Source organism: Bison bison, unplaced genomic scaffold, assembly GCF_000754665.1.
Source record: "Bison bison bison isolate TAMUID 2011002044 unplaced genomic scaffold, Bison_UMD1.0 scf7180017864371, whole genome shotgun sequence".
Taxonomy (NCBI): domain Eukaryota; kingdom Metazoa; phylum Chordata; class Mammalia; order Artiodactyla; family Bovidae; genus Bison; species Bison bison.
In genome coordinates, this window is record NW_011494943.1 from 2,573,391 (window position 1) to 2,599,696 (window position 26,306).

Here is a 26,306-nt window from a genome sequence, read left to right on the forward strand (position 1 = left end):
TCCCAGCATCAGAGTCTTTTCCAGTGAGTCAACTCTTCGCATGAGGTGGCCAAAGTACTGGAGTTTCAGCTTTAGCATCATTCCTTCCGAAGAAATCCCAGGGCTGATCTCCTTCAGAATGGACTGGTTGGATCTCCTTTCAGTCCAAGGGACTCTCAAGAGTCTTCTCCAACACCACAGTTCAAAAGCATCAATTCTTTGGCGCTCAGCCTTCTTCACAGTCCAACTCTCACATCCATACATGACCACAGGAAAAACCATAGCCTTGACTAGACGAACCTTTGTTGGCAAAGTAATGTCTCTGCTTTTGAATATGCTGTCTAGTTTGGTCATAACTTTCCTTCCAAGGAGTAAGCGTCTTTTAATTTCATGGCTGCAGTCACCATCTGCAGTGATTTTGGAGCCCAGAAAAATAAAGTCTGACACTGTTTCCACTGTTTCCCCATCTATTTCCCATGAAGTGATGGGACCAGATGCCATCATCTTCGTTTTCTGAATGTTGAGCTTTCTGAATTGATTTCTGAATGAATCAATACTTCACATCAGTATTGGAGCAACAGCTTCAGCATCAGTCCTTCCAGTTAATATTCAGGGTTGATTTCCTTCAGTCCATCTCCTTAGTATTTAAACATACGAACTCAGTCAGTCTGCGGTGTAAGTTCTGTTTGGCCTCCCGCTCCAGACTGCGTACGCATCTGGCCTGTGTGGCGAGGACGATGAGGCGTGGTCGACGCAGGATGTTTTACCCTGAGTACCACGTGGTGGTTGTGTGGGGCTTCCCTGGTGGCTCGGTGGTAAAAAACCTGCCTCCCAATGCAGGAGACCCGGGTTCGATCCCTGGGTTGGGAGGATCCCCGGGAGAAGGAAATGACAACCCACTCCAGTATTCTTGCCTGGAGAATCCTATGGACAGAGAAGCCTGGTGGGCTGTAGTCCATGGGGCCGCACAGAGTTGAACATGACTGAAACGACTTAGCATGCGTACATGCAAGGAAGTGGTCCAGGCCCAAATCTCATGCGGCTGAGTCGGAGTTCAGAAACTGCATGCCCAAGGCCACCTTTCCCAGCGTGTGTGATGGGTATGGATAGAGTCCTGGAGTTATGGTTGTGGTTGTGGAAATGGAAAGTAGATGATGACTTTGTGGCTGTTGTTTAGTTCCTAAGTTGTGTCCGACTCTTTTGTGACCCCATGAACTGTAGCCCTCCAGACTCCTCTGTCCACGGGATTCTCCAGGCAAGAAGACTGGAATGGGTTGTCTTGCCCTCCTTCAGGGGATCTTCCCGACCCAGGGACAGAACTTGTGTCTCCTCCGTCTCCTGCCTTGGCAGGTAGATTCTTTACTACCGAGCCAGCTGGGAAGCCGCTGGATGATGACTCTAAAAGCAAGCATTTTAGAAGCACGGTGTAGGGCACACCTCCTCTGAAGTGAGCATCACCGAGGAGCGAAGGCTCTGCCTGGGGCTTCCAGCAGCTCACCTGGGGTTTCAGGAGCTCCATGCTGCCGTGGGCACCCGGGTTCCTGGTGCACCCGGCTGTGGCCATCTCCTTGCAGTGGGTGGCAGTTCCCCTGAGTGGGCCTGAGGAGACCAGGGGTGGGGAGTGGAGGGGTCGGGGATTAAGATGCTTCCTGCTGCAGCCAGGAGGCCTGGCTCGTGGGCTGTGACTAATGCTGGCCCTCTCCGCTTAGAGCCTGGGCTCTCCAGCAAGCCCTTGGATGCAGGAATTGTAATTTCCTAGGACACAATGTGAGGTGAAATGGTTCATTGTATCAACAAGAATGACACAGTAATTTAAGCCTGGGAATGCAATGTATCCAAACGCCTCATTTCCTAAATGAGATGGAATTATAACAATCCCTTAGAGGACAGAGTTTTAGAAATGCTGAGAAATGTTGATTCCATCTTTTTTTTTTTTTTCTATTGTGAGGGGGACTGATGGTGGTGGCCATGGGAAGGAGGAGGAGGGACCTTTCCAAAGCTGTGACTTAAGATGACCGCATCGGGAATCAGGGCCCAGTGAGCTCCCTTGATGGTGGATCCAAAGGGTTCCTCTGTGCTTTGCAGACACATTCAAGCCTGCCTGTTCTTGGTCCTTTCTCTCTGTCTCTTCTTCCCCCACCTCCTTTCTTGCTCTTTCCTCTTCTTTTCTCTTTTCCTTCCTTCCTCCCTTCCCTTCTTTTCTCTTCTTTCTACATCTCTAGTCGACACTGTTTGTGAAATCTACAACAGTTCCCAGGCTCACTTTGAGGTCCATTAACCATCTTGAACTATTTTTCAAATGTTTTCGGTTCGAAAAAACCCAAGCCGCACTGGGCCAGCCACTTTTCTTCTTCTTCACTGCTAACCTATGTGTATTTTAAGGGGAATGTGAGCCATATGTTTCTGATTCCTTTACACTTAACTCATCAAGCAGGGTTTGTTCAAGCTATTTCATGTCCTGGATGCCTTTTGAGCCATTTCCTTGTGACTTTCAAAGCCTTTTTTTATTCTCTAAAAATAGGAAGTTGCATTTTATGAAATGTAAAGGAGATTGAACCCCCAAAGGTCTGATTTGGGTCAGAATTCTGAATCACTGGAATTAGTCACAAGCATGGCTCTATTCCACTCTTTCAGAAGAAGAATTCCAACTCGAGGAATAGCTTCTATATTTTTCATTAAATTTCATAAAATTGGGTAAACCTTAATTAGAATAGACTTCGGAGGAAAAAAAGGCAAAAAGTACTTTATAGCAAGAACATATATTATTAATGAGAATGGGTAAATGTTTCTGATTAAATAAGAACTACCTCAGCTAAATTAACCTCAAAATGAAATGCAATAAAACAATTAAGTGAATCTCTGACAGCCATTAAATTTGATCCTATAAGTAAGTTGTGGCTTTTGTTTCATGCCCCCAAAGTGAATCTCAGCTAAATATATGTATTTTTCCCAGTGCTTCCCATTAGGACAATCAAGAGGATTCTCTAGAAACAAAGCTGCTTTCATTTCTTAGAGAAACATCCTGTTCTCTTGCACCTTCTTTTCCAGAAGATTTAAACTGAAATAAATACATCATCTAAAGGTATATCCTCACCTCTGTTTCTGGGAAGAAATTCCAGGTCCAGTGTGATGGAAAAAGCAGCTTCCATTCTGAGTCTCTGCAGGGGCTCCTCCTCCTGGAATAATCTGGCCCAGGGTCACTGTGAGTCTGACTCAACCACCACCTCCTCCCAGAGGCCGGCCCCCACTGCCACCCCTCAGTAAGTCTCTGCTCCATTTCTCTCTTCTTTACTTGTCGGAATTAGCACTAACTGCAAGCTGTTCATGCCTTTTATGCACTTAATGTTTCCTTTCACCACTGGAAATCTAAATGCATCGGTTTATCTCAACACCTAGGATGTCAGTGGCAAGTAGCAAGCAGTCAACCGTGCTTGACTGAAGTTAATTGCAGTCACTGAGAAGGCAATGGCACCCCACTCCAGTACTCTTGCCTGGAAAATTCCATGGACGAAGGAGCCTGGTAGGCTGCAGTCCATGGGGTCACACAGAGTCGGACACGACTGAAGCGACTTAGCAGCCGCAGCAGTCGTTGAAAGTGAAAGTGAAAGTGAAATCACTCATACGTTTCCGACTCTTTGCAACCCCATGGACTGTAGCCTACCAGGCTCCTCAGTCCATGGAATTCTCCAGGCAAGAGTACTGGAGTGGGTTGCCATTTCCTTCTCCAATTGCAATCATTGGGTCAACCAGTTAACAAACAATGCCTATTGACATGCATTTTATCTCAGAAGAGATCAGTTTATAGCTATCAAATTATATCTACTGGTTTTTATAAATGTATTCTCAAGCAAACTTAGTCTAACCCTCTTCCCCCAACACACATACCCTTCATATGAATTTTAGGATTAAATTTCTACAAAAAATGGTCACTGAGATTTTCATAGGGATTGAGCTTCATCTGTGGATTGATTTGGGGAGTACTGGCCTCTTAAAAACATGAAGTCTGTCTTTCCATTTATTTAGTTGTGATTTAACTTCTTTCAATAGTGTTTCGTAATTTCTACATGAGATGGAAGGGAGGGATCCAGAATAGTCAAAGAATCTTGAAAAAGAAGTAGAAAATTTCAGGACTCTAACTTTCCAATTTAAAAACTTATTACAAACTACATTCAAGACAATATGATACCAACATTGGATACAGATAGAGAGCAGTGAAGTAGAACTGAGGGAGCAGAAATAATATCTTGCAGTCATGATCAATTGATTTTTGAGAAGAGATCCAAGACAATTTAATGGCAAAGGAATAATACTTTTAAATAGTGCTGGAACAATAGAATATGAAGTTTGATTTGACTTCATGCCATCTATCAAAATTAACTCGAAGTGAATTAAAGGATTAATTATAAGGACTAAAACTATAAAATTCTTACAGAAAAAACCAAGCATAAATCATTTTGACCTTGGATCAGATAGCCATTCCTTAGATATGATACCAAAAGGATGGGCAAAAAAAAAAGATAAATTGGACTTACTTAAAGTAAGATTTTTATATTTTAGAAGATACCATCAAAAAAGTAAAAAGGCAGCCTATAGAATAGGAGAAAATACTTGCAAATCATGTATCTGACAAGGGGTATGTATCCAGACTCCATAAAGAACTCTATCAGTTCAACAGTTAAAGAATAAAAAACTAAATTTTAAAAATGGACAAAGGATTTGGATAGACATTTCTACAAAAAACTGTATGAATAACTAGTAAGTAGATGAAAAAATGCTCAATGTTATTAGTCATAAGGGAAATGCAAATCAAAACCAAGATGAGACACCACTTCAAACCCACTAGGACTATAACAGCAATAATTTAAAAAAACCAGAATAGCAATCATTGATAAGGATGTGGGGAAATTGGAACACTTGTATACTGCTGGTTGGGATGTAAAATGATACAGCTGATGTGGAAAACACTTTGATGTTTCCTCAAAAACTTGAAACATGGAGTTACCCAATGACCCGTCAATGTCCTTCCTAGGTATATACCCAAGAGAATTGAAAACATACGTCTGCACCAAAGCTTGTACACGAATGGGTGTGCTGGCATTATCCATGATAACCAAAAATGGAGACAACCCAAATATCCATCAACAGATATTTGGAATAAACAGATACACAGAATGTAACAGCACGTGCCACTGCATGGATGGTCCTTGAAAATGACGTGTGAAGTGAAAGGGGGCGGACGCACAAGGCGACACCTTGCACGAGTCCACTCGTGTGAATGTCCAGAATGAGGCCGGCATTGAGACAGGAAGTAGATTTGTGTTTGGAGAAGTGCTCAGGATGGTGGGGAATGATTTGCTGCTCACGGATACAGCGCTTCTTTTGTGGGTGATGAAAATGTTCTGGAATTAGATATCAGTGGTGGTTGCACAACATGGTGAATATACTAAAAGCCACACAATTGTGTGCTTTATTTTTTTTTTTTTAATTGTGTGCTTTAAAAGGTGAATTTAACGGAGTGTGGATGGTGTCTAAAAATATTAACCAGTTTCACAGTTACTCAATTCTTCTGTTCCTGTCTCAATTCCCATGGGAGAAATGGGAAAGGAAAAATGATGTGTTCCATCTGAGAACTAATCCTGCTCATTGTTCATTGTCTTCTTCCTGGGCTTTCTCAGTGCTTAAGCACGAAAGCTGGAGAATTGTCCAGGAGCAGCGCTTCCTTCCAGTGGAGAGGCGTCAGAGCAGCGTGCTGCCATAGTCTCTGGGTGAGCTGCTTGCCAGACTCACCCTAGCTGTGCTGTGAAAGGGCAGCAGGCTGATGTCTCGGGAAGAAAACATACAGACAGCTTTTTGTCTTGTGTTCGTTACCTTAGCAGCAACGTGTATTTTTGGAACTGGAAATCTTTAGGTTGGTGTGTGACACTCTGTTAGTTTGGGATCATGGTGGATGATGAGCTACTGGGAAGAGAAGGTTTTCCTATCAACTCTCTGTCAGACTAGGTCGCTCCCAGCCAGCAAAGGTGAAGGTTTAGGATTCTGAAAAAAAAGAAGAGAGTAAGTATGATGTCATCAGAGCCAGACCAGACAGCGGCCATTCTGATCTATGTTTTCAAAGTACAAATATGTAAAAATCATCCATAAAGAAGGCCGAGCACCAAATAATTGATGCTTTTGAACTGTGGTGCTGGAGAAGACTCTTGAGAGTCCTTTGGATTGCAAGGAGATCAAACCAGTCCATCCTAAAGGAAATCAACTCTGAATATTCAATGAAAGGTCTGATGCTGATGCTCCAATACTTTGGCCACCTGATGTGAAGAGCTGATTCATTGGAAAAAACCCTCATGTTGGGAAAGATTGAGGGCAGGGGGAGAAGGGGGCAGTAGAAGATGAGATGTTTGGATGGCATCACCAGCTCAATGGACATGAGTTTGAGTAAACTTCAAAAGACAGTGAAGGACAGGGAACCCTGGCAAAGATTTTCCTTATAAATTGTGTTTTCTCATGGTTATAAAGCGTGAGGCCACACGTACCAATGTTGGAAGACTGGTGGGACATTTATGAGATGATTCCAGCAACAGCAGAAAAATTACTGTGCTTAATTTCTATCTACTGGTGGCATGATAACGATGATGCTACATAATAATTAAAGGAAAATTAAATAATGATGAAGACCATTTCCATGTCATGTGGAACTTGTTTACATTTATGTGTTAATTCATCTGGTTTGTATCTGCTTATATATAGACCCAATGGACTGTAGCCCAGCAGGCTCTTCCGTCCATGGGATTCTCCAGGCAAGAATATCGGAGTGCATTGCCATTTCCTCTTCCCAACCCAAGGGATTGTCCTGACCCAGGGGATCATCCCTACTCAGGGATCAAATCCGCATCTCTTACATCTCCTGTGTTGGCAAGCGGGTCTTATCCTGGGACTAGAAGCATTCATTTTGGCCGTCCTGGACTTACTGGGGTGTGTGGTTACCCTACTTATAGACATTGCAATAGAATTAGCCTGGTATATAACTTAAGAGGAAAGATAATAGTTGGAACCATGATAAAACGGTTCTTAGAGAAAAAGAGATAAATATAAGGGTCATTTTGAACAAAGAACGTGAAGAGGTGGTGACTGAATGTCAAAGGGGAGAGAGAGAAAAGTTCAAGTTTAGCGGGCATCTAGTTTGAAAACCTGAGTGGATGTTGGAGACACTTACTGAGTGGAGGAAGGTTGGAGGGGCCTGAGGTGGGGGAGGTGACAGTTGTAGGTAAGGACGTGAGTGGGAGGTAGCCCTTAGGTACCCAGAAAGACCTGGCAACAAGACCCATGCCTGCCGCTTCATCACGTTTTCCAGACTGTCTGAGGCTCTCAGCGGGCCTGAAGCAACAGTGTGGACCACAGAGCACAAGCCATGCCCATGTCTTTCTAGCATATTAATGATTCTAGAAATATCAAGTACTTACTGTATTCTCACACCATCGCAATTTATCCCGATGGTTTGGTGGAGCTTAGAAATGTAGTCTAATCCTGATTTTCATACTGATTCATCTGGAGAAATGCCTTCAGAACTTTCTATCCCAAGCAAGCTGTTGGAAGATGCCTGGTGTGATGGATGGTTGAAAAAAAAATTTTATAAGCTGCCTTTTTAGGGTCTGGCAGTCTTGGTAAATTAAGGTGTAGTGTGCTTGATAGTTTCCCAGGTGACTCAGATGGTAAAGAATCAGCCTGCAATGCAGAAGATGCGGGTTTGATCCCTGAGTTGGGAACGCCCAAAATGATTGGATCTGACACCACTGAAAAGTATGTTTTCCCTTGATGACACCCAAGTCTGTGAGAAAACCTGTAGTGCTTCCTGGTTTATGGAGAAATGATTGCAGTTTCAGTATAGGGTGAAAAATAAAAATTGGACAATATGGACTAAAAAATAGCTGCCTCTGTGCACGTGTGTGTGTGCACGTGTGTGTGCACGTGTGTGTGTGCACGTGTGTGTGTGCACGTGTGTGTGTATGTTGGGTGGGAGTGGAAATTCCTTTTACTTAGGTACAGATTGGCCCCCAAAGAAGCCACGTCACGATATATTTTTCTCACTTATTCTAAGTAAACGTCATTCCTGAATCTTTTAACTAAAGATCATCTTGCATTTTTAAATGAAAGGCGGACTCAACTCATTTACACACACAGAGGTTGTATACTTAGAGGACTAAGTGAAATACCCAGAGAGCGGTCAGTGTGCTTTCCTTTGAGAGACACTCAGTTTTGTTGTTTTCCATTCCTCATTTCTGATAGGAGTACCATTGCTTTATAATATTTTGTTAGTTTCTGCTGTACAGTGATGTGAATCAGCTATGCATACGCATGTATCCCTACCTCCTTCCACCCCACCTCACCCCATCCCACCCCTCCAGGTCATCACAGAGAGCTGAGCTGAACTCCCTGTGCTATACAGCAGCTTTCCGCTAGCTATCTGTTTTACATGCGGTAGTGTATATTATGGGTGTGTTCAGGCGCTCAGTCGTGTCTGACTCTTTGTGGCCCTGTGGACTGCACACGCCAGTCTCCTCTGCCAATGGGATTTCCCAGGCAAGGGTACTGGAATGGGTTGCCATTTCCTTCTCCAGGGGATCTTCCCGACCCAGGGATTGAACCTGTGTCTCCTGCGCTCCAGCACTGGCAGGTGGATTCTTTATCACTGGCGTCACTGGGAAGCAAGCTCCCAGGCACAGATGGCTAAAGCTGGGGACTTGTTCCCCTGCACTGGGATGTACGTGACGCAGCTGCAGTTACCTGTGGGTGAAACCGATACGGAGATGATGAGTTGGGGAAAAATTCCCCAGATTTTCAGAATCAGATCTGTCTTCTGTTACTTTGCTGCAAGTGTGGAGCTGTTTGGGAGAATTAGTGTTGCTTCCTTTCACATTAATAGCAGAAAAACTGACTTTTCACTATATTTAATTGCAATGTCAGTCTGCTTTGGAGTACTAGGAATCTTTGCCATCTCCTTTTCTGAAAAAAAAAAAATCATGTATGATTACTTACTTCTAAGCTTCTCAAACAAAATTTTCCTAATTCGTTTCACTGTGACTCAAATTTCATCGATCTAAAAGACTGTAGAATAATTGACTCAGTGCTGTACTAAAATGTCTGTATCTTCAACAGTTAATGGAAGTTGAATAGCATTGTATAATCTCTAACATGAAGATACTTTCCAAGTTCCTTCCAGCTTTGGAAAAGTCTAACAAAATTCTAATTCTTGGGATAAAACCTTCACTAGGATTTACCGGATAAATAAGAGGACTGGAAGCCCGTGAAGAAGCAAACTGCCCTTTCTCCCTTTTTTTCAGATTAATTATTTTACTGCTAGTGTTGCTTGCTAGAAATAGTAGAGTATTTTTGTTCTTTTAGTCTTGCAAAGTGGAAAGTTTTAAAACAATGAAGCTGTTGTTTCAAAAAGAGGACCTCTAAATGATCTAGTCTTGGAAACTGTCAGGGGTTAACTGAAAATTGGAAGGTGCTCTGTTTGGTCCCTTGTCCTTGGTCACAGCCAGTGAAGCTGATGAAAAAAAAAAGAATCTGGCTTCATAGTCATGGTATTTCATTCATAAAAAGAAATTGTGCCCTGAGATTTAATTGAGTGGTTCCAGGGCCATGCCAGCAGAAAATCAGCTGGTTGGGCTCCTATATAAACATGATGACATGTTGAGGGCAGTGTTTACTTTTTTCTAATTAAAGCAAATTAGAAATTCCATTATATTTCTGCGGCGAATTCCGGCAGCAGCATGCCCTGGGAATTGCTCACAGTCCTTCTCGAGTGAGGCTGTCCCATCCTTCAGTTTTCGTTTGTTCCCTCAAGTTTTAAATTCATTCCAGGTGCTAAGTGTTTTTGCCAGCTCTGAGACCTCGGTCTTTTAGGATCATTTCCAAACAAGACCGGAGGATGCGGCGGAATTCAGACCAACCGCTCTTGATGACACTACATGTGTTCGGTCCTGACGCTGGTTCTCGGTAGCCAGCCGCTCTGTTTTCTTCTCCTCGTTCAGTTCTATCGGTTTTCATAATACCAAGGCAAACCTCCAGTGGACTCCCCGGTTTGGCAGCATGAGATCATCTGTAGGGACTCACACTATTAAGAGAAGCAGCTAAGATGCCAGTGGAAATATAGCAACTGTACAGCGAAGATAGGTATTTTTCTTACACAAGAAAAGGTTCGGGTTTAATTTGACACAGGGTTATAAAACTTACGAGGATTTTGTTTTTCATTTAATGATACCCTTATCATCTTTTTTAAACCAGAAACCAGGTACGTCTGAGTTTTGATGTTTTAAAAAAGTAATGGCCATCATGCATTTATATCACAGCTTTAAGTTTTAAATCCCAGTGCCACTTCATTATAATCCTGTTTAATGAACAGCACGTTGAAAGAAAGGTTTAATATATGGAGCTCACTAAAGCATTGTTCATTTCTGAAACCATGGCCACATTTTATCATCTTGACCTTTTTCTGACTTATGATTTCAAGGCTAAGCTTTAGATGCCAGCAATATTCTTGCAAGGAAAGTTACGCTTAGGAGATCTCTCCCCCAGTGTTATTGACAAGAGGTTCAAATAAAGACACAAGGTTCAGATCAAGTCACCATGGGGTTTGGAAAAGCATTCATATTTTCAATATTCCTCTGAATTGATCCTGAACTCTAGATTTTAATGAGCTTGTTTCTGGGGTTATTGTTAAGTTCACGATAGGGAATGAAGGACACCTCTAATGAATGAACGTGGAGAAACCCATGAGGCATTCTGAGGCTCTTTAAGTATAAAGAAAAGAAGTGAATGGGTCTGTGCTTGTAGGAAGACCTTCATTGTTCTGGTTGTTGTTGTTTAGTACCTAAGTTGTGTCCGACTGTTTGCGACCTCATGGACTGTAGCCCGCCAGGATCCCTGTCCATAGGATTCTCCAGGCAAGAACACTGGAGTGGGTAGCCTTTCCCTTCTCCAGCATTGTTCTGGTAATCATGGCATATCAAGGAAGTGGAAGTTAAGCATTTCTCTGCTATTTGTAATTGCCAGTATCTCCCAGAAACTTTAAACCACAAATTGTATACTAAAAATGAAAATTAAATGTCACCTGTGGGTTAATATGGGTAGGAGTGTTTCTAAGACCCTCTCTCTGTTCTATTGGACTAGCTCGTGCATTGGAGAGGGAAGAAGGAAAAATAAAAGGAGAAGTAATTTTGCTCAATTAGATATGTCAATGTTGTCACTCGAGTCCTTCTCGGTGGGTAACAGCAGAGAGAGAGACTGAATGGAATTTTGAGGACTTCGGTTTCTTCATTGTTCTTGGTTTTGTCTTGCACGTCAGAGATAGTCAAGAATTGGCTGTAAATAAAATTCAGGTCTCAAGGAAAGAGATCCCACCCCTCGCCCAAGTCCCCAGTCCACCTGTTCATGCGGTCATGGAATTTCTCCTTTGCCTGAAATGAGCTATATATCGTCAAATATCTCATAAAATGGGGGAGGGGACGATGGAATAACAAGAGCAAGCATTGAAAGGCTCTGACTTCAAGCTCTCGGCCCACATGAGTTTATGCGGTTGGGGTCAGTTAAGCCTCCCCCTGACACCCACCATTAGTAATATTTTCCATGCACTAAGTACAACAATGGAAATTTCAACACATCTGCCGCAGCCTCCAATACCTGTGCGGCCTGTAATGGTTTGTGAAATCTTGATATGAAACAGCACCGTGGGACTCGGCGATGGACTGTTTGCAAGCAAAGAAGGCTCGCTTGTTCCAAAACAATGAGCCCCTGCTTATTCCTCTTCCCCGCAGATGCTCCCCTCTGGCTCATATTGCTAGATTATTTCATCCTGGTCCAAAGGGAATTGGGGGTCACTTTCCTCCCCTCTTTCTTCTCCTATCTTTACAGCCATCAGCAGCAAGCCTCCAGAAAAACCATTGTATGTCTCTCGCGGGCGCTGCCTTCTCCCGTTGAAAAGTTGCGGTTGGCTGGGTGGCTTTCTTTCAAGGCACAGAAAAGAGCCTTGGAAGGCTGACGATTCTAAGAAGCATTTGCTGCCTTAGAAGTCTTCTCGCCTTGCGTTTTCTGTACGCACTTCAGCGGTTTACAAAGAGGACACGGAATATACCTGAAGGTCCTGGAAGCACATCCTTGACGTTAACACTGAATGAAGATGCGATAAAAATCCCAAAGTACCCGCTGGCCCCTTTGAATAGAATCAGTAAGTGAACTGCTGATAGAGCTCCAGCTCAGAGAGGGCAGGGCCATGCCTTCCTCGTTCACTTTTGGCATCTCCTCACTCAGCAAGCCTGGCAGGACGCTCAGTACCTCTTTGATGCCTGAGAGTTACCTAACTTTTCTTACTCTGAAAATGACTGCATCTGCAGGTTTTCACATTCACTGAGTCAGTGTACATCATATTCATCAGTGGGAAAGATACAGGGTAAGAAGTCCTAGTGCTAATTCTAGACTAGTGATCATTACAATAGGAAACCAGTCAACCCTAAAGGAAATCAACCCCAGATATTCATTGCAAGGACTGATGCTGAAGCTGAAGCTCCGATACTTTGGCCACCTGATGTGAAGAGCTGACTCATTGTAAAAGACCCTGCTGCTGGGAAAGATTGAGGGCAGGAGGAGAAGGGGACGACAGAGGATGAGATGGCTGGATGGCATCACCGACTCAGTTGGACGTGAGTTTAAGCAAACTCTGGGAAATAGCGAAGGACGGAAGCCTGGCGTGCTGCAGCCCATGGGGTCACAAAGAGTCGGATATGACTTTAGTGACTGAGCAACAGCAATAATAAACCTCTGCTGGGAATATAACCTGTGCCAGGCTCTGCTCTAGTCCTTTTACATATGTTACCTTGTTTAGTGTTCATAATACCGTTATAAATACCAGCATACAGACAGACACACCTCAGCAAAAGCAGCTTCTCAGTGTGTGCGCGCTCGTTTGTGTCTCTCTCTCTGTATGTGTGTGTGTGTGTGTGTGTGTAGAAGTCACGTGTTGTGAATAGGAATCTGGAGATTAAACTAAAGGTAACAATTAGCGATTCACTTCCTTTGTGAGTGCCCTTTTGTTCTGACTGACTTTCAAGCCTTTTTCTTTTCAAAGACTTATGTTACCTCTGATGCCAGCAAATAGGTCTTCCCAGAGCTTACCTTTAACGTCAAGTTCCGTCAGCGTATCATGACCACGTACAAGCTTAATGAAAATGCGAATGGTGTCTCCTGGAATTGGGAGGAACGTGGAGGGGGGGCAACGAGAGAGGGGCCCCTCAGCTGGGAAGCAAGGGTCTTGTCCTACTTTGCAAGTCTGCACCCGTTTCTGCAGGTCTTATGACCATTTTCATCCGAGGGAAAATCAGGTGACGAGGAGCTCTGCACGATGGTCGCTTCTAGTTTTGGCCGCCTCAGCATCTACATCCTAATGCAACAAGTCCGAGCATGAGATGTTTGGTTCCACACAGGCTCCGCTGCATCCGTCTGTGCATGAGGTGAGTTGACAGCTGTGAGGTGGAGGTCCGCCCGCACGCAAGCAGATACAGTGTCCACTGAGATAAGCCGATGGAGCACGCACCAAGGAACAGGCAAGCTGAGCGTGGTTAGGCTCCTGCAAATAGACGATTCAGCCGCTTCTCAGTCTTGTTTCGTCATTAATTTCGTAATTGTATGGTTCTTATACTTCCCAGAAGTTTGTCACGAGACTCAGGATACTGGGAAATGTACGTTCTATTAGTTAGACTCACAGATATTTCTAAACTTATTTTATTGGTGTATAGTTGATTTACAACGTAGGGTTGGTTTCTGGTGTACAGCGTCATGATTCAGTTATACATATGCATGTGTTCTCTCATATTCCTTTCGATGATGATTGACTAAGGATGTTGATATACTTCCCTGTGGCATACAGCAGACCTTGCTTACCCGTTCTATGGGTAACTGTGGGCATCTGCCCATCCCAGCCCCTCCCTGCTCCATTCCGCTTCTCCGTGGCAGCCAGTCTGTTTTCTCTGTGAGTCCCTTCCTCTTTCATAGATAAGTTCATCTGTGTCGTATTTTAGATCCCACATATAAGTGATACCAAAATGGCATTTATCTGTTTCGGTCTGGCTTCCTCCACTTAGGGTGATAATTTCAAGGTCCATTCACAGCGCTGCAAATGGGATTCTGTCATTCTTTTCATGGCTGAGTAATATTCCATGTGTGTATGGACCATGCTTTCTTTATCCACTCCTCTTTCGATGGGCGTCTAGGCTGTTTCTGTCTTGGGTCTTGCAAACAGCACTGCAGTGGGTACTGCAGTGCCTGTATATTTTTGAACTATTAGGCTCACAAATATTTACTTAGCACCAATTAAATGAATATCTAAAATGTGAAAAATTAAATGCTTAAGAAATAAGTGATTAATATAAATGCAGGGTCCCTCGAACCTGGTAACTATCGATTTCTTTGAGGTAGGACTACATGAATGTTAGAATGATAATAAGTGCTAATAATATTGAATACTTGAAATACAAAACGATGCAGGAGGGAAGTGACAGCTGGCTAGAGGAGGGACAAAGGTGGGTTAGAACCAGGTGCCATACAAGCCGACACCACCGTCTTCGGAGATGGGAGAGTCCGTCCTGAACGGCGGTGACCCAGGAGGGGCGGCATGTGACGTGGGCCTAGACAGTTTGCGGGTGTATGTTTTAAATTTTTACTTAAAGTGGAGTTGATTTACAGTGTTGTGTTAGCTTCTGCTGCAAAGTGATCAGTTATACGTATGTCCACTCTTTTTAGATTCTTTCCCAATATGGGTCATTACAGAGTATTGAATAGAGTTCCCTGTGCCATACAGGAGGGCCTTATTGTTGTTCTTTAGTCACTGAGTCATGTCCAACTGTTTGCAACCCCATGGACCCTCCCAGAGCTTGCTCAAATGCATGTCCTTTGAGTCGGTGATGCTATCTAACCATCTCATTCTCTGCCACCCTCTTCTCCTTCAATCTCTCCCAGCATCAGGGGCTTTTCCAATGAGTCCGCTCTTTGCATCAGGTGGCCAAAGTGTTAGAGAGTCAGCTTCCGCATCAGTCCTGCCAGGGAATGCTCAGGGCTGGTTTCCTTTAGGACTGATTGCTTTGATCTCCGTGCAGTCCAAGAGTCTTCTCCAGCACCACAGGTTTTGTTAGTTGACCTCAGAAAAGACAGGCCACCATTTCCGCCCTATTCATTTGTTAGATGTGGGTCAGTGGGTGCAGCCCAGACTCCAGGGCAGGGAATTACTCAAGGAGCCGAATCCTGGGAGGGAAGCTCACTGGCCACCTTCCTAGAGACTGTCAACCTCAGCAGACAGGATGAGGCGGCAGAGGAAGAAGCCGTCTGCTCTCCTGTTATCTCAACAGCGGTCCAGGGACGAGCACCATCGGACCGTTGGAGGGCTGGAGAGAAACCCAGGATCTCAGGTCCCGTCCCGCGAAGACCTGCTGAGTCAGAATCATGTCACAGGGTGCAGAGTTTCTCAGTGTGCATCTCGGAGTTGGAGGACTTCTGGCCTCCAGGATCCCTACTCATCACCTCAGCCAACTTTAAGCTGATTGTCCATGAGCATCCCTGTCTCGGAGCAGAGGGTGATAAGGCAATGAGATCCTGCGTTCTGTGTTCTCCAGAGAAAGGCCTGGGCAGCCTAATCCAGGGTCTTAAAATGCACACACAGTCACTGTTTAATGGCTTAAAGATGAGGGCTGAACTCTTGTTGCCTATCAGACATAACAATGACCACATGGACCGTCTCCTATTCCTGCATGGCATTTATAGGAAAAACCAGATCCTTTGAACTCATGAAAAAACCCCAAACCCATCATCCAAGCATCTTTCATTCCTGGAGATTATCAGAGTTTTCATTACAGGTTAAATTCTTTGTAACTTTTTCATGTGGAAACTATCCAGTTACCTCCTGTTCGCTGTGCTCCTGCTGAGTGCAAATGGAGTCTACATTCTGCTTCCTACAGCTGCTTCGGATTTTGTTACATTTTCCAGGTTTTTGAAAAAAGAAAAAAAAATGTGCTGACAGGACGTGGCTTCATCTACAACGCTCAACTGATTTTAAGAGTATAAACAGAAATACATTTCCTGATTGTATGTACTAGTGAAATGAAAATATTATCCCTACATTCAAAGATCCGCTCGCCACTTTATTTTTAGAAACTGGGCACTAAAGAGAAAAAGTAAGTTGGGGAAAGGTCATTATGGGATAAAGACAGCAAATATGGCTAGACCAAAAAAAAAAAAAAGCATGCTGTTTGGTTTGCAATATTTTCAATGATATTTGCTTTTTAGATGGAAAGAAAAAACTTTCCATTCGCATCTGGGCAGAAAGTCAGGATCAAATAGATATAATTTGAAAAGCTAGCTAAATGATGGACTTATGTTACATTTTCCCCTCAAATGATCCTTTTTGTTTTATTTTACATAATGGAGCAAAATCCTCTTAGATAAATATATCTGAAAGCAAAACGTTCAAAAGTCACATTTTATTGCAACAAGATGAAGCAAATGAAAACTTAAATTTGAGCCACCAAAAAGGAAACAGTTCTGCTTGGCCTGCGCAATTATTCTCGGTAAGAAGGGCACGTCTTCCACTTGGGTTTTCAGGTATGAGGTTGTGAGTCATAAAAACATAAGCAGTTCTGTTGTGTTGGCAAAAATCCTCAAGATGTATCTTGTCAGCCCGAGTAGGCTGAAGACTTGGGGATCCAGTAAGAAGGGCCTGGGGGACAGTACATGTTGGGATTTTAGATGGCCAGGGGCTGTAAGAACCAGGTTGCAATCATGTGCATGCTCAGCAGCTTCAGTTGTGTCCCACTCTTTGTGACCCCATAGACTATAGACCACCAGGCTCCTCTGTCCATGTGATTCTCCAGGCAGGACTGGAGTGGGTTGCCATTCCCTCCTCCGGGGATCTTCCCCACTCAGGGATCAAACCTGTGCTTCCTGTGTCTCCTGCATTGCAGGTGGATTCTTTACTGCTGAGCCGGTGGAGAAGTCCTGAGAACCAGGTTAGGACCTACTAACTGAGAAAGGGCAGATAAGCAGGGCTAAAGAATTGCTGGATAGATTGATCCTGGCTGTGAGAACTGGGCAGCCCAAGGACCATGCTTTAGAGGACAAAGAAACTGAGTTACAGTCCAGCGAGTCACAGCAGAATGCCTGCCCCGGCCACCGGAGCACAGCACTGGGCGGTCTCGGAAGGGGCAGGTGTTGCCATTGGACGTTACGTGAGGACTTCTGTCTCACGCCAGGGGGCTGGCAGGGCCAGGCGGTATAGGAGGGCCCCGGGGGTAAGAGTCAGGATTAGGACTGCACCCGCAGTCTCAAAGGGCAGATCGTATATTTGATTCCACTAGTGCAGACCCACAAATTGTGGGGCCAGAGAAGACTCTTGGACTGCAAGGAGAACAAACCAGTCCATCCTAAAGGAAATCAGCTCTGAATGTTCATTGGAAGGACTGATGCTGAAGCTGAAGCTCCAATACTTTGGCCACCTGATGCGAAGAACTGACTCATTGGAAAAGACCCTAATGCTAGGAAACATTGAAGGCAGGAGAAGAAGGGGATGATAGAGGATGAGATGGTTAGATAGCATCACTGACTTAATGGATATGAGTTTGAGCAGACTCCCAGAGATAGTGGAAGACTGGGGGGCCTGGCATGCTGCAGTCCGTGGAGTCACAAAGAGTTGTCCACGACTTAGTGACAGAACAGCAATAAGAAGCCTGGAGCTCAGCACCATGGCTTGAACCAGGAGGCGGGTGGGGGATTTTACAAGTTGGGAAGACTTTCAAAGAGACCCAGCTTGTCTTTTGGCGCAGAGGGTAGAGGTTTGACTGATGAAGGGAACTCAGGGTAGGGACTGGAGACCCGACAAATGCAGGAGTCTAGCGGGCCGTCTATTCTGGGGCTGAGAACATTGTGTTGATTTACCTTGCTGTCCACTGCTGGAGACAAGTGGGCGCCCCTGGCTGAGTTGACAAGGGGCCATGTAAGTCCATCTGGATCCATCCAACTTTGGATGGAGGTGACATGGAGGAAGATGAAGATGACGCTGACATCATGGCCCTCCCCTCTGATCACTCTCTTCCTCTTGAAACCGGCTGCCAGTCGTGTCTGCTCGGCTGGGCCAGCGCGATGAGCCGGAGCCCTGGCACTTACAGCTTTCTGTTGTTTCATTTTATGTGGTTTCTCATGAGCAAGAGAGAAAATGCTGATCCTTGTAGCCCTGTGATCAAGAGGACGCCCTTATTAGATCCCATTCTGGTAAAGAGGGACGGTATCTGATTTCCTTTGGAAGCGAGGCGGTCGTGGAGAAAGGGTATACCACCATGAAAGGCAATCTCGCCTGGAACCGATGTGTTCGAGTAGTGAACTTTGGGTCACACTGAGTTTTTCCCAGCAGTGATATTCGAATACATAATTACTCTGCTCTTCATGTGGTGTCGGTAGTGCAAAGAGCAAGTGTGTGCTTTGTATTTATTTTCCAGATTTCCCATTTAGTGTTTCCCAAGCTGAATGACGGGGCAAGTTTTATTCCACCACGTTGAAAGAGAGCTGCTCTTGGCTTCAGGAAGCTTTTTAATGCCTTTCCTTTTATTCCTTTCTGAGCTTTTTTTTTTTGGTGCTTTGGTGGATGACGAGGGACCTCCTGGTGGACCATCTTGTTCCAGTAGCACAGCCGCCATCAGCAGTCATATCCCGGTCTAGATAGTTAACAGCCTCTGTGGCTTAGGTCGGAGAAGGCAATGGCACCCCACTCCAGTACTCTTGCCTGGAGAATCCCAGGGACAGCAGAGCCTGGTGGGCTGCTGTCTATGGGGTCGCACAGAGTCGGACACGACTGAAGCGACTTAGCAGCAGCAGCAACAGCAGTGGCTTTGGTACCCATCTGCTAGAATGGACCTTGGCCATGTTTCTTGAGCAGAAAGCTAGGGGTTCACCATGGGATAATTGTAAGATCAAGGGAGCCTGAAGAACAGGAGGTAGCAGGCGGTGTTCAGGGTTGCAACTCATTGACCAAGTGGTGTGGAATCATTTAGATGTTTCAGTTTTCCGTACACTCGTATCCAGGGCACACTGGCCAACCGTCAGGACTGATGCTGGAGTAGCAGGATGTGAAGGTCACCTCCTCCCACACACACATCACAGATACGTCACCACACGCCTCAATTCTCACGGGACATCCACTGGACGCTGCCAGGAGACCTCAGGCTTCTGCAAAGGGGCTGATGCCTGTCTGAGGGAGCGCTGCGGCGATAGCGTTGTGTTTTAAACTACAGACAAACTCTGATAACTAGCACCTCCTTGGGAGAAGGCAAGCAGGCAGAGGGACACGCACACAAGCCCTGGTGAAGTCGGGGTACACCTTGTGCACGATGGGGGGCTCAGTGGCTGAGACTCCAGGCTCCCAATGCGAGGGCCCCAGAGTCCGATCCCCGGTCAGGGGACTAGAGCCCACGTGCCACAACTAAGGCCTGGAGCAGCCAAATGGATAAAGGAATCAAAAAGCATTCTGCGTGATAGGGAGCCACTTAGGGGTCTGAGCTGTGTCTGAAGAACATGACTTGGGCTGACGTGCTGAGAAGGTGTTTTGGGAGACACAGGTAGAAATGTGGAGGACTGTTCAGTTTGTTTTATTATATGTATTTCTGAGATCAGGTGAGAGGTGCTTAGTTGAGCTGACAGGGAGCCTAGGACGCTTGCATGGCTGTTTTCCACTCACACTGTGCAAGCTGGTCCCCCTTCCCACGGCTCTGACGCCTCAGTCAGTGTTAGCTGAATGTAAGTTGAGTGAATGCTGTGCTTTCTCGCAGAGCACCTGGGACTTGCCCAAACCCCGCAGAGCTGTCCGATGGGAAAATTCTAACACGGGATGGTGGGTCACAAAATTGAAAGGGCAGGTAAACGCCAGGGTGCTTCAAAGAATAAGCCTGGCGCTTGTATGATTTAGGCTCCAAAGTAACATTTTCATCTATTTTTAAGATAACAGTGAATCACTGATGAGATGATCTTAGAGCGAAGTGAGGATGGAGCCCCTCAGAGGAAACGGAGAATAGGGACAAGACAGTTTTTCCCCCCAAAGTGCAGTTTTTCTCCCCAAGGTGCAGAGGGCAGCTCCCGACCTCACGTGGGTCACCATCAGGTTCTAACACCTGCTGCTCCAGGAGGCCTGTCCTTTCTGCACGTGGGGTTCGGCACTTATCACAGCACGATGCACTGTGATGTTTTCCAGCCTCGTCTTGTTTATTTTCGGCTGCGCTGGACCCTCCAGCTCTGGCGGCAGGGGCTGCTCTCCAGGTGCCGAGCCGGCCTTCTCACTCGCTGGTTTCTCTTGCTGCAGATCGCGGGCCCCAGGGTGTGTGGGCTCCGGACTTGCAGCTTCTGGACCCTGGAGCACAGGCTCGGTGGTTGCGGTACACGGGCTCAGCTGCTCCATGGCCTGTGGGATCTTCTTGGGTCAGGGATTGAACCTGTGTCCCATCATTGACAAGCCGATTCTCTCCCACTGAGCCATCAGGAAAGCCCCTTTCTTTCTACAGATATTTACCTTTCTCCGGAAGTGTGCCTTCTACCTCTAAATTCCTAATGTGTGTGCTTCGTCACTCAGTTGTGTCCAACTCTTTGTGACCCCATGGACTATAGAGTCCATGGAATTCTCCAGGCCAGAAGACTAGAGTGGGTAGCCTTTCCCTTCTGCAAGGGATCTTCCCAACCCAGGGATCGAACCCAGGTTTCCCGCATTGCAAGTGGATTCTTTACCATCTGAGTCACCAGGGAAGCTCTCTAAATACCTAATACCTAACACCTAAGGCAATTCATTACCTGTGATGCACACTGCACAATCGTTGTTATTTGGTTACTAAGTCATGTCTGACTCTCTGCATGAACTGCAGTGTGCCAGGCTCCTCTGTCCGCCACTAGCTCCTGGAGTTTGCTCACATTCAGGCCCTTTGACTCGGTGATGCCATCCAACCATCTCATCCTCTGTCGCCCCCTTCTCCTCCTGCCCTGTCTTTCCCAGCATCAGGGTCTTTTCCAAGGAGTCAGCTCTTCTGGTTGCCCATAAACCACCTGCACCCCTCAGGCTGGTTTGGCCTTTGAAGTGTTTTTGCAAATTTGAATATGTTTCATTGTGTTCATTTTCTACTGCTGTCCTAGAAACTACCATATACCCAGAAGCTCAAGACAATGCAAATTTATTATCTCATAGTTTCCAGGGAGTCAGGAGTCGGGTGTGGCTTAGTCCTCTGCGAGGTCTCATCAGGCCACAGACTTCCATGGGAAGGAGCCGTTTCCAAGGTCATCAGGTCGTTGGTGGATTTCCCTCTCCTTGCACTTGTTGACCTGGAACCCAGGGTTCGATCCCTGGTCTGGGAAGATCCCACCTGCCTCAGAGTGACTCAGCCCCTGTGCCGCAGTGCTAAGCCCATGCTCCTCAACAAGAGGAGGCTCCACAGTGAGAAGCCCCAGCAGGGAGCAGCCCCTCTCACCACGACCAGGGAAAAGGCCTCACAGCAGCAGAGGCCAGCACGAGCGAACACAAAGCAAACGAATAACGCCTCCGGTCAGCTCAGCTCCGTCGCTCAGTCGTGTCTGACTCTCTGTGACTGCACGGGCCACAGCTCGCCAGGCCTCCCTGTCCATCACCAGCTTCTGGAGTTTGTTCAAACTCATGTCCATCGAGTCGGTGATGCCATCCAGCCATCTCATCTTCTGTCGTCCCCTTCTCCTCCTGCCCCCAATCCCTCCCAGCATCAGGGTCTTTCCCAATGAGTCAACTCTTTGCGTGAGGTGGCCAAGGAAAGTTGCTCCCATCAGCCCTGCTGTAGGTTCTTGGACATCAGACCACAGAAGAAGCTGCCTCTGCATCTCTGACACGGCCAGCAGAGCAGTGACTGGCACCTGCTGTGCCCTGGGGTGAGCTGAGACACTCGCAGGGCTGAGACCTGCATGAGGCACCTTTGTCGTTGCTGTTCAGTTGCTCAGCCGTGTCCGACTCTTTGCGACCCCATGGACTACAGCACACCAGGCTCCTCTGTCCTCCACTGTCTCCCAGAGTTTGCTCAGATTCAAGTCCATTGAATCAGTGATGCCATCCAACCATCTCATCCTCTGTCACCCCCTTCTGCCTTCAATCTTTCCCAGCATCAGGGTCTTCACATCAGGTGGCCAAAGTACTGGAGCTTCAGCTTCAGCATCAGTCCTTCCAATGAATATTCAGGATTGGTTTCCTTTAGGATGGACTGGTTGGATCTCCTTGCAGTCCAAGGGACTCTCAAGTCTCCTCCAACACCACAGTTTGAAAGCATCACTTCTATGGCACTCAGCCTTCCTGATGGTCCAACTTTAACATCATATGTGAGTGACTACTGGGAAAACCATAGCTTTGACTATATGGACCTTCATCAGCAAAGTGATGTCTCTGCTTGCTAATACATGGCCTGGGTTTGTCATGGCTTTTGACAAACGGGGAAAGGAAGCTAAAGCCACGGAGCCCACTCGGATCATCAGTGACAAGGCTGGGTGTGAACCCATGTCTGTCTGACTCCGTGGACCCCTTTCCAGCTCCCTGCATGGCCCCGAGGCTAACTTCCCATCAGCTTGTTGGTCTGAATCACTGGTAGAAAAATCAGGTGTCTTCAGGAGCCGAAAAGGTATGGACGGAAGACCACCTCTTCCAGAAAGAGGGAGAGAGCGCTGTGTGTGGCCGAGCTGGGAAGGGCCAGCCCTCCCGAAAGACATTTAAAGAGGACTTGTTTTTCTAAAGCATCGAGGGCCAGACCAAACATGGCAGTGAGCCTTATGATGCCAGTGGGTCCCTGGTTTGTGACCTCTGGGTGCAGCTGCTGTCGGACTGGGCAGGAAGAATCACGGTGCACTCAGAATAAACCAGAGAGGCTGTCTGTGTCACCCTCCACTGTGGCTCATGGCTCAGGACCATCCCACACGGCTGCATAGAGAGTCATGGGCCAGCGGGCCTGCTTTTCCATCCCGACTCTCCATGTCTCATCTGTTATTTATGTGGACACTGTGCAGTGGGGATAATTGCTCCATTTTACAGATGGGGAAGCTGAGGCATAGCCTGACTGAGTAACCTGTCCAAGCTTCCAGCTTGGAAAAGAAATGGAGCTGAGACAGGAGGACAAGGGGTTCCTGCTACGAGAGGCTGATGGATACTTGCCCTTAAGGAGTAGTTCTTTAGCAAAAATGGAACTGTGTTAATTTTGGACGATAGGTTTCCAGTGAGATTTTTGGTGAGGTGCCCACAGCCCCATTCAGTGAATAAACCGGAGTTGTTTCTGTTCTGCTGAGAAAGAGGGCTGACGTTGAGAACTGGGGGTACGGTTTACTTTGACTTTTTTTAATCGGAGTATAAGTGCTTGGAGCTTCCCCGGATAGCGCAGTGGTAAAGAAGCCACCCACCAGCGCGGGAGATGCAGGAGACATGGGTTCAACCCCTGAATCAGGAAGATCCCGTGGAGGAGGAAATGACAATTCACTCCAGTATTCTTGTCTGGAGAATCTCCATGGACAGAGGGGTCTGGTGGGTTACAGTCCATGGAGCCCACAGAGTCAGACAGACTGAGCACACACACACAGTCACTGACAATGCTGTGTTCGCTTCTGCTGTGCAGCAGCACGGATCAGCTACGTGTGCACATATACCCCTCCCTCCTGAGCCTCTCTCCCTGCCCCTCTTCCACCCCTTGGGTCATCACAGAGCGCCGAGCTGAGCTCCCTGGGCTCCCACCAGCTACTGTGCACACGTGGAGGTGTACACGTCAGTGCCAAGCCCCAAAGCGCCCCCCCCCCACTGTGTGTGCACGGCTGTTCTTGCATCTGCATCTCTAGCCCTGCCCTGCACACGGTTCATCTGCACCATTTTTCGAGATTGCACATGTGTGCGTTAATATATATTTGGTTTTCTCTTCCTGATTTACTTCACTCTTGTGACAGGGCTCTAGGTTTGGAGGGTATGCTGTTCTAAGTGGGTTCTGACCTGCCCCCCCCCCCCACACCACCCCGTTGAGCTGGGTGACGGGGTGGATTTCCAATGATGAGTCAGTCCCCCTGCTTCAGAAACAACACTGTCCATGAGGACCTCGCTGGTGGCTGGAAAGAGATGCGTGGGAAAAGAGCCCTGGAGAGCTCTCGTCAGTTACCACTGTCCCAGGGTCCACTGTGGAGCAGCCGCAGAGACGGGCGGACACTCGCTTTTCGTCATAACCGATCTTCTCCGCAGTGAGCAGGTACCAAGTCTGCACCCCTCGCTTTATCAGACACACATGCCGCTGACATACGAGACGGAAAATCTCTCATGCACGTTTGTTTATTTGCTGCACCAACTGGCAGAGTGTGGTTGCTTTTGTAGTCTCTGAGGAGCTTAAAAAAAATATATCGGAAATCTGACTTTATGAAGTTAGGTTTTCCACCACCGAGACGTAGCTTCATGTTAGGTTTGTTTACAAGGAATTGCTGTTTCCACTTGGTAGAGCAGCTCTTAAGTATTTTTCTAAAGTTTTTTTTTTTTTTTCCCCTGACCACTAAGTGGATCTAAACATTCAGTGTTTCTGAAGTTGGTTTCTCAGCTCCTGGGCCGCTCTGAACTTCTGCAGGGATGAGACAGAAGTTCGCTGCCTCCACTCAGACAGCCGTCATGTGAGAGCATCGTGTTTGGAAGAGTTTTTTTAATGGCTCATTGTGCAATATTTATATTTCATTCACATCAGTGTAGGATGCTGCTGACACAGAGTTCCTTGGGCTGTTGGCTGCTCTCTCCCTGACTCCATCCCTCCCCCACCACCCAAGCCCGCCTCCCGGGTCTGATTCAGCAGCCAGGACAGGGGTAAGTGCCCACGGCCGCCCCCTCCTCAGGCAAGTGGAGACACAGATGAAGTGGAGGGATCCAAGCGTCCAGGGGTCTGCTTGAAAGGAGAGACGAGCAGACAGGTTCTCATAGCTGCAGACACTTGGAGGCTTGGATGGATCCTTCTAAGAAGAAAACACGAAGCGTGCTGCTGTTGTTCAATTACTCAGTCGTGTCTGAATCTTAGCAACTCCATGGACTGCAACACGCCCGGCTTCCCTGTCCTTCACTGTCTCCCAGAGTTTGTTCAGATTCATGTCCATTGAGTCGGTGATGCCATCCAACCATCTCATCCTCTGCCGTCCCCTTCTCCTGACTTCAGGCTTTCCCAGCATCAGGGTCTTTTCCGGGGAGTCAGCTCTTTGCACCAGGTGTCCAAAGTATTGGAGCTACAGCGTCAGTATCGGTCCTTCCAACGAAGTATGCTGTGGTTTTGTATAAAAATATGCATCTCACACTTTCTTCCTATCGCCATGACCGGGTATTCTCAAAGACCTTTTCACACCGTGTCCCCTCCAAACCAGCCACGAACAAGAGAATCAGGAATCACAGGAGTCCTTGTGGATAAAAGGGCGTTTGCAGATCAGAGCTCCTGTCTCCCTTAGGCTAAATGCCTTCCACTAGACTCTGTTATTTAAATGAACACTAAGGACTGATCTCCAGGGAGAAAGAGAAATTTATTTTCACTTTCTTCCCGCTCGGCTCTGCCCCACACACACACTCACACAGACACACACACTCACACACACACACACACACACACACCCTCACTCACACAGATAAATACTCTTCTCTTTTGTCAGCTTTCAGCCACACTTTCCCAAATTCACAGCCAGCTCCTGCTGGCAAAAGTACAGTGAGACATATTCTCATATCATTATCAACAAAAACAAATGTCCCCCAAATTCCATTCCCATTTTGCCTTGAGTTTTAAATTCTGCTTCAGTTCAGTGGCTCAGTAGTGTCTGACTCTTTGCGACCCTATGAATCGCAGCATGCCAGGCCTCCCCGTCCATCACCATGACCAGTGCGTTCTCTTGGCAAACTCTATTAGTCTTTGCCCTGCTTCATTCCATATTCCAAGGCCAAATTTGCCTGTTACTCCAGGTGTTTCTTGACTTCCTACTTTTGCATTCCAGTCCCCTATAGTGAAAAGGACATCTTTTTTGGGTGTTAGTTCTAAAAGGTCTTGTAGGTCTTCATAGAACCGTTCAACTTCAGCTTCTTCAGTGTTACTGGTTGGGCCATAGACTTGGATTACCGTGATATTGACTGGTTTGCCTTGGAAACGAACAGAGATCATTCTGTTGTTTTTGAGATTGCATCCAAGTACTGCATTTCAGACTCTTTTGTTGACCATGATGGCTACTCCATTTCTTCTAAGGATTCCTGCCCACAGTAGTAGATATAATGGTCCTGT